The sequence below is a fragment of the Montipora foliosa genome, chromosome 6, assembly GCF_036669935.1.
Source record: "Montipora foliosa isolate CH-2021 chromosome 6, ASM3666993v2, whole genome shotgun sequence".
In the NCBI taxonomy this organism is placed as follows: Eukaryota; Metazoa; Cnidaria; class Anthozoa; order Scleractinia; family Acroporidae; genus Montipora; species Montipora foliosa.
In genome coordinates, this window is record NC_090874.1 from 18619536 (window position 1) to 18628891 (window position 9356).

General features: G+C 39.5%; 1 protein-coding gene across 1 annotated transcript in view; it reads left to right on the top strand.

Annotated features, from left to right (window-relative positions):
• The first annotated feature begins 3550 nt into the window (after positions 1-3550).
• The window catches only part of LOC138006880 (NFX1-type zinc finger-containing protein 1-like), a 49735-nt gene continuing 43929 nt past the window's right edge, over positions 3551-9356 (top strand). Inside the window, exon 1 of the mRNA XM_068853491.1 lies at positions 3551-3567. The gene's annotated coding sequence lies outside the window, so the exon portion shown is untranslated. The remainder of the gene's footprint in view (positions 3568-9356) is intronic.

A 9356-nucleotide genomic window follows, 5' to 3' on the forward strand; every position in this document is an offset into this window, starting at 1 on the left:
GTTTTTCTCTGTCCTTGTGTGGGCCCATTTCCATTATGGGGTAGAAAAGTAGCACTTCACATTACACTCTAATCAGTTAAGTTTGTTCAAATATAAGTGCTACACGGCCAACGTTTGGTAAAACGTAACCCTTCCTTGTACTTGTACATGTTCCTTGCCGTGACTTTAACATCTTCAGTTCCCACGGCCTACTACCGTCTGACCTTGTAGCTCAGTCAGTAGAGCAGCGGTGATTTAACCCGAAGGTCGTGGATTCAATCCCCACCCTGTCCTTGTGTGGGCCCATTTCCATTAGTAGGGCTAAGGCTCACATGGTTCATATGGCGTAAGAAAACTAGCACTTCACATTACACTCTAATCAGTTAAGTCTCACCTAAACATAAGCGAGGCTTCATTTTTCGCGCGCTTTCTGGGGCTCGACGCGGCTACACGGCCATACTACGTCAACTATAGTTCTTACACAGTCAACTCTTTTCGTGTTCAGATGGAAAACGATTTGGAAAATGTTTTCGTTTTGCATTTTTCGCAAGTTTCAATCCAGTTTGACATATCATGATAACTGTGGTTCACAGTGGCGGCTACGCAGTTATTTAAGACAAGAATCGGAGGGATATAAAGTTAATTAAAGCTGAGTGTTTATTTTTAATTTGCAATAGAGCTGCTTTTTTCTCTGTATTGCAATTTTTGGCATATGTTTAGAAGCTCTGATAAGGTTACATGATGCATGAGGGACCTATGACTAGAACAGAAACGAAAGGAGAGCGACAGAGAACGACGACGACAAAACAGTATACCACTGAGTAATAGCTCATACTTAGTGGAAAAAGTTAATCCACTAATTCTTTCCTTGGGCACTACACTAAACCGTTTGTTATTTTAGTTTAAAGTAGTTTAATCGGTTTTTCCTTTGTTCAGAAATGAAAATCGAATTTTTATTGTCAACTGGAATTAAATAACAATTATCTGTACTCTTTTGGACATAAAGAAAAAGTTGATTTGTTTGTTTGTTTTGCTCTAAAATTTGATCGTACAAGTGCTTTTTAAGGTGTTTAGGTGTCGTAATGAAGTCCCAGCCAAAATTGTATCGTTCATGATGTGGTAGAATAAGATGGTAGAAAAAATAAATCGGATTAGAAAGGTTTTAGAGTATCTGAAATTAAAGTTTTTATTTTCACACAGAGTTTGTTTTCATTTGCTAACTCCACTGTGAGTTTGAGAGTTTGCTTTGAGATTTCTCTTCCTCATTTTACAGACCAATTTTTGTCTGTGATTTCCCCTCACCTCGCCATCCACTTACACAATATTTCCCCTAATTACCCGCTTTACTAGAGAGTATTATTTCAGTTAGTGAAGAGGGAGCCCCCTGAACCTCGTTGGGGTGGACGAAACGCCTCAGATTAGTTAATCATCGACAAGCGTACTTGTCAGTGACAAGACTATTCATCCCTCGTTTTTCAGGACCATCCCTTCTGACAAGTACCAAGCTCAGTCACTGGCCGATTTTTTACTGCATTTTGAATGGACAAATGAGTCTATTGTAGCCTCTGATAATGCATACAGTCGCGTTGGAGTCGATTCTCTGCGCACAGAACTTAAAAAGCGTGGAATTTGTATTGCCTTGGAAAATAAAAATGATCTTTAATCTATCTTTGTCGCAAGACGAGCTTTGAAATGTTATCGAATCTCTTAAGAATACACCGAAAGCAAGGGCGATCATTTTATGGTGTGAGAGACCTAATGCCGTGGGATTTTTAAACGAAGCATCATGTCAAAACCTAAGTGGCAAGATTTGGATTGGAACAGAGACTTGGGGTGATGCGTACCAGCTCAAAACTCTTGATGAAAAGGTTGTCGGAGGAATGCTGGGACTATTGCTTTTGTTTTAAAAATACCCGGAATACGAAAAACCCTTGAGGCTCTTAAGACCAAACAACACTGCTTATAATCCGTGGATGTTAGAATACTGGGAAGGAGCTAGAGTTCGCTTAATTTATGAAAGACTTGGAAGATAACAAGATAGCTATTCGAAAGGAAGACTTTAAATTTACGTGTACTCGACCAAAAGACCAAATGTGACCATCTTATGCCCAAAGCTACAATCTGGACCAAGCGGACACCTGCTGCTTCGTAACAAATACACAAAACACGGCGAAAAATGCCCCACTGTCAAAGGTTCATTTGTAAAACCAAGGGATATCGTGCGTTTCTTGAAGACTGTGTCCTTCCAGGGAAGATCGGGTAAAGGAAAGAAACTTTATTTAAGTGTCTAGTCTTTCTAGCGCTGGAGCACTAATTGGGGACACTGCAAAGTGAAATTAACAATTAACACAAATCAAGTTTGAGGAGAGGGGAAACCGGAGTACCCGGAGAAAACCTATCGGAGCAGAGTAGAGAACCAACAAACTCAACCCACATATGACGCCGAGTCTGGGAATCGAACCCGGGTCACATTGCTAGGAGGCGAGTGCTCTCACCACTGCGCCATCCCTGTACCCCAATCATGTTTGACAAGAATGGCGATCTCCGATTTGCATCGTATGCCACTAAGAACCTTCAGCAATTAAATAAGAACCAAATGGACTTCGTAGAGATTGATACATGGAACGGTCTTAATGGAAAGCTTTCACTATATAACAATTCACGGATTGAATGGAACGGATGGACGTCTGAAAAACCCAGGTCGGCCTGCGCCGAACCTTGTGATCCAGGATATTATCCTGTTCAAGGAAGTGTCCCGTGTTGCTGGAAATGCGTTAAATGCGAAAACGGGTTTGCAAAATCGATTTCAGGATCTGAACACTGCAGGAAATGTCCAAAACGTTTTGTGTCGAAAGCGCTGAGACCGGTTGTGTCATTAAATGTGGAATTAAAATCAGACTATCTGGCATGAGAAAATGAGGAGGGCATTAAACTTCGTGACATTAATGTTCGCGGGAATTTTTTTTCCCGTCGCTTTAAGTTCGCGATGTTTTTTTGAATCGCGAAAATCGCGAAATTAAAGCAACACGAAAATTATTACCAATAAGGTAAGTGGGATTTTAAAACTAAAAAAAATGAGATCTGTCAAAACTTAACTGATAATGAGGATTGGCCAAAATGTTAACTGTCAGCTGAGAAATGGCAGATATTTTAATTAATATACCGGTAAGTGCACGGTACAAATGCCGGTAAGTGCACAATACAGTTCTTTGGTCTCATACTATGTTGTAATGTTGAGACTGAAGGGATAACTGTATGAACTCCGACTCAGAACTAGAAGCTCATGACCTTGAAACGTTTAACTCTGGTTCAGAGCTGGGGATTTTTGAGTTTAAAAATTTCCTTATTTGGATGTAACGTAGCTCGTATATTTTCCTTCGCGTGCAAATTCGATCTTGATATTATTTTTGTCCATATTTGGGTATAAAATTGGTGTCCTAAAATCACCAGCTTTGTTCCAAGAAAAGGATTTGCAACGGTTACACGCTTCAAGGTCATGTGCCTCTGTATAGAAACCAGTAAGATGATACGAAACATTCAGACTATTAAGAAGATGTGTTGAGACGCATAAGAGAGAGCGTGCGGAAGGTAAAGTGTTTTCAATCCTTTTGGGGGTGGGGGAGTGCATATTCAACCCGGGCAAAATGAGGATCACCAATTTCACCTGAGAACGGATTTTTGCCGACATCATAACCACCAATTACCTCCATGACAGGCCTATCGGTGAAGCAAAATTTCTTTCGCAAACGCATTTTGAAAGCCTCTTGACGAAAGGTCATGGCTTTGAGTGAATTAGTGGAATTTTAAAACTAAAAAAACTGAGATCTGTCAAAACAGTACTTAACTAATAATGAGAATTGGCCAAAAGTTTAACTGTCAGCTGAGAAATGGCAGAAAATTTAACTGATATCTGAGATTACAGTAGACTCCACGTTGTATATGATAAAGTAGCCGAGGTGAAATGTGTGGATAACAATGATTCAAAAAAAAAAACCACACCTTTCAAAATACTTCGCCAAAATGCACCTTATTGAAAGAGCTCGATACTTCAATCGACCTCTCTAGCTTGTACGTACGTTTGATTTTCCCATTTCAGACCAAGTGATGTTCTCAATGGAATTCTCCTTTTGTTTTTTCGTAAGTTATTCGTACATAAGCACGTGCATAAGATAACATTTGAAAGGAACTTTTCTCTGAGTAACATCACGTGGCTTGAATTGGAAAACAAAACGTACAAGCTAAAGAGCTCAATTCTTAGCTATTTCATACTCAGCAGAATATCGGATTTTTCCGAGTTTCCATTTGATGCACGATATCATCCATGTAGTTAACACATTACTCGCTCAAAAAACAAAAATTTAATTCTTTAAATAATTATTGAGGATTACAGGCTTGCCTAAATAGATATATATATTATATTTAAAACATAGCTATGAAGAACTTCACTGGTTCAGCAGCTATATATTTTCTTATTTACAATCACGTCTCATTTGCTGAGCGTAAAACTGAGCTGGAGCTGGAGCTGGTGTGCAAGAGAACCGGAGGACTTGACATTTTGCACAAACATCTTGAATACAGCTTTAATTAAGATGGTCCAGTAATGTCGCCAGGTTGACAGTGGAGATGATAATGAAAAAAAGTTTGCCTGACAAAGATGCTTTTAAGTACAAATACTAGCTAGTTTTATGTTTAAATTTCTTGGCAACCGAAAAAAACTGGTAGAGCAAAATAACCGTGCTTGTATTTTGTTTCGAGCCTTTTTAAATTTTTGCTTTTTCAAGCTTTTACTTTGAGTATTTACGTTTTACTGGGGTTTATATCACAATACCAAGTGAACAGCATAATGACACTTTTTAACCCCAGTGTTAACAGACTGTCAGCCTTTTCATTTTCTTTGAAATTTGATTCCGATCTCATCCTCAAAGTTCTTTCAAAAAAGAGCTCTTGTTTACAATTCTTCTCCCGACAAATAGTTAAGTAATTTTTTCCCCAGAAGCAACGTACACAGAATCCATCATGCATGCGATCAATGGGCAGCAAGGTTGAAATCTTGGTCTTGGTGGCATTCACGGTGTACAACATGTGGCTGCCATCTTGAAACATTTAGGGAAAGGGGATTTTATGACGTAACCTGTGGGCTCCGCTCTATGACAGCGTATTCCCAGAAAACTATAATAACCTGTGGACTTCTCAGAAAAGCGGATTATGCTCAAAAGTCTCGACATTTCTAAACCATTTTCTTCTTGCGCTGATTGGTGGGTTTTTTCAAAGTAGAATCAAAGCAATGCAACGCAAATATTTAGCTTGATGTGATTGACTATTGATACTTTTTTGTCTGATAATTCCGTGATGGAGAATGTGAAAGACAGCCTAGTTTAACTGGTGAGTCCAATTTTTAATTTTCAGTGATAATCTTTGGTCCGAAGATAGAAAGGAATTATCCATGTTAAGCCTGGTTTCTATATGATCTGCAACGGTCCGCGACCCGTCTGCGACACGATCGCCGTTAGGTCTGTGCCACGTCGCAGACATATGGAAACATATAATAACCTGTGGACTTCTCAGAAAAGCTGATTATGCTCAAACGTTCCACATTTCTAAACCATTTTCTTCTTGCGCTGATTGGTGGGTTTTTTCAAAGTAGAATCAAAGCAATGCAACGCAAATATTTAGCTTGATGTGATTGACTGTTGATACTTTTTTGTCTGATAATTCCGTGATGGAGATTATGAAAGACAGCCTAATTTAACTGGTGAGTCCAATTTTTAATTTTCAGTGATAATCTTTGGTCCGAAGATAGAAAGGAATTATCCATGTTAAGCCTGGTTTCCATATGATCTGCAATGGTCCGCGATCCGTCTGCGACACGATCGCCGATAGGTCTGTGCCACGTCGCAGACATATGGAAACATAGGTCCCCGGCGTCTGCGGCGATCTGTGGCACACGGTCTGAATGATCGGGAAAGTTGAATCTACTTTTCCGACCGTTATGACGCTACCGACTATGACAATTTTTAATGCAAACGCGTGTCTTAGAGGATCTGTGTCCTATCGGCAACACACTATTGTTCGCATTGAAAGACGTCCCAGTATCGGACTTGAAGTAAGTGCGCTCCTTTGTCTCCTCGCTTCGCAGAGGATTATTGGTACGCTTGTCCGCGATCGCTTCAGATTTAAATGGAAACATTTGCCTCCTGTGTTTATTTATGATCGTCTGCGGCAAGGACGACGCAGACAACTTCCGATCGTCGCAGACCGTTGCATATCATACGGTAGTTGCCAGCAACTACAGTTCTTTGTTTTGGAAAAGGAGGTGGTAGCTCAGTTTATTTTGTCAAGAAACAGTGCGCAAAGTATCATTAAGTATAACTGAAAACGTGATAATCTTTTGCAATTTTCTTTTGCTTAATAGGCGACACTGTGCGAAGAAATTTGGTTCGCATGTCTTTGTGAACTTTAGTCGGTAACTCTCACACCAAACTGCTTTCATTTAGTTTGTACCAACTTGTTACTTCTAAGTTCTAATTCTCTAATCGCTTATTAGCTGTTTGCATGTGAGACAGAACTAACTTCTTGTGTTATCAATTTGCAACAACCGCAATAGCACAATTGAATTAGTGAGCCTTTGATATAGGTGACAGTAACTTGTTTCATGAACTTCACTTTTGTCATCACACATACACGCCATGTTGAGAGCTCCAACGATGTTGAGAGCTCCAAGCTTTACAGAAGTGAAAGTCGCATCATTCCTTGTACGTAATTTTTTGTTGAGTGTTGTACAAAGTGTGTCAATGACCACTGTTACTTTAATAGTTTCTTTGCCGGATTTAAATGCAACTACTAGAAATTTAAGCCGTCTTCATCGGTCTTTTCAGTAAAGATGCAGAAGAACTCGAAATAATATACCAAAGTTCAGTTGAACCTTTTGCTTGCTGAAAATTGTAACAACTTTCTCCGAATTATTTATAATTAAGACACCGATATGTCATCTTCATGATTTTAATGGGAAAGTGAAGTATTTTATAAAAAATCCTATCAATATCAAAGCAGTTTCAATTGATACTGCTTGCAATCATTTGCGTATTTATATTTTATTGGAAGTGAATGAGTCTTTAGCCTAATTTTGAGAAAAGAAAAAGCTATCCGCCTCGTCACTTTGAAATGTGTTTCAAACAAGCGGAAACTACCAGTTAACTCGGTCACGATTACCTTAATCGCAGACCAAATCTCTTTTACTGCATGACTAACAATATGCGATAAATTATGCGATATTGTAACCCACGAATAATTTCTGCGGGCTCTCATTGGATAAGACTGATCACGTGATACAAATCGGAATGGTTCGCAAGGGATATCCGCCCTCCGATTTGATATCCGTCTTGTGATTTTACTTCTACGAAAGAAAAACCGGGAAACGAGCAAACTTTCAAGCTAGAGTTTTGATTGGTCATGGAAGACAAAAAAATTCGTTTTGCAGAAGCCAGTGATGGAGAAATTACAAAGCTGGTTGACAATGCCGAACGACAACTTTGAATTGACTTTTGTTTTTCGTATAAACAAACTAAAGGTTATTTACATTTTCTTGCGACAGTCTATTTACCAAGCTACTACGGTATGTAGTTTTTTATCGTGGAGAAGAAAAGAGGTTCCAAAACACTCTTGAAAACATGGAGTCGTCGGAACTGTCCAGTGCGTTGAGGCGATTGTTCGTATTGGGCTGGACCGGTTTCTGTCATGTTCGTCACTTACACCACACAGAGATCGTTTTTTAAATTTCAACTTTTCGTATTATTCGTGACAAATAATTTCAGTCGACTGACAAAGCATTAGATGCTACTTTGAAGGATCTCGCTCGATTCAGCAGCAAAATCAACTCCATTCGTGTTGAACGTTCAATGTCCATCCGCGTCCGTTTTTTCTCACTCAAACTTTCATGGCTTAATTTCGTTTTCATTCCTCCAAAGAAGACCAAAAAATACTAAGCATTTTTGTGAAAGACTGTTAATTCGTCGGCTGTCCGCTTTTTGAACAATATAATTGCAAAAACATTTGGAAAAAAACCGTGTTTTCATTGTTTTCATTTACGTTTTCAAGCTTTTGATCTTCGGGGCGTTGTAAAGAACATACTTGACATGACAACCTGTCAACATTTCCTCCAATTACTGTGTAATTAAAATCGAGCAAACCAATCAACTTGCGTTTGTTGATTACGTCAACCGCAATCGTGCCAGGCACAAAACGAAAGCTGGCTTTTTTTACCTTTTGGGTATATGAAGTGCGTTCTCCTTGAGAAATTATTCGGTGGGTCAGTATGATATAAATAAACCCCTTTCCGGCTTCCTGGATGAAAGATTGTCCTCAAAATTTCACAGTCTCCCTCGAAGCTTTGCTTCGCGGCCAACTGTTTATTTTTCGGACAATCTTTCAGCCTTGGGCATTATCCTACGATATACCAGCCGTCGCAAGGGGTTTATTTCAACTTTTCGGGCGCTTCAAGTCCATGAAACCTAAAAACTGACCAGTATATGTTTTCTTAAAGAACCCGCAGGCATGCAGCAATTCCTACAAATGAGGGGACAGAAAAGAAGAAAGTGAATTCTGAGAAACGGTTCTTGACACAGTAGATTGGCAGCTTGTCTGTAACTAAGGCCATCCCCTTTTTTTTCTCCGTTTAGCGTCGTCCGACCGACCCAATTTTTTGGCATTTTCCAAAAAAATAAAAAATAAAAAATAAATAGGTAACGACGTTTTTCAGCCATTTTTCTGTCGCATAGGAGTTTCGGTGGTTGATCCTTTTTTCCACGCTGTCTAAATTTTGCAACAACATCCATCAACTTTTCCGCCATATTGATTTTGGGTTCACGTCTTGTTGTTTTCCTGGCTCCACAGCTATGATGCTGGGGTACCAGGCCAACGATTTCGAGAGTGCTTATGATTACTTTTTTGTTTTTTTGTTTTTTCAATCCGACCGACCGACCCAATATCAGGAAACGCATTCGACGGTAAACGTAAAAAAAAAAAAAAAAAAGGGGGGGGGGGGGGGGATGGCCTAATACAATAGCTTAGTTTCGAATTGTTTGTGCGTGAAAGCCTGGTAGAGTTCTTCGTTTGTAAGTATGAAAATCCCAGAGCTGCAGAACTTCCTAAAGGCGAGAGACATTCAAATGGCTTTGGATAGAGAGAAAAGAAAAAAGGCTGAACTGCTGGAGCTTTGCAAAAATGCAGCCGAAATGAAGGTGCCAAAAGTTGATGAAGAAATAGAGCTCAAGGACGACTTGATCAAATCGAAGATCACCCTGCCAGGAGGAAAATTTCTTCCCCATCCACTTTCGCTTCAGTTTTGGACCCATAACTTCACTAACATTCCAGACTTCAGG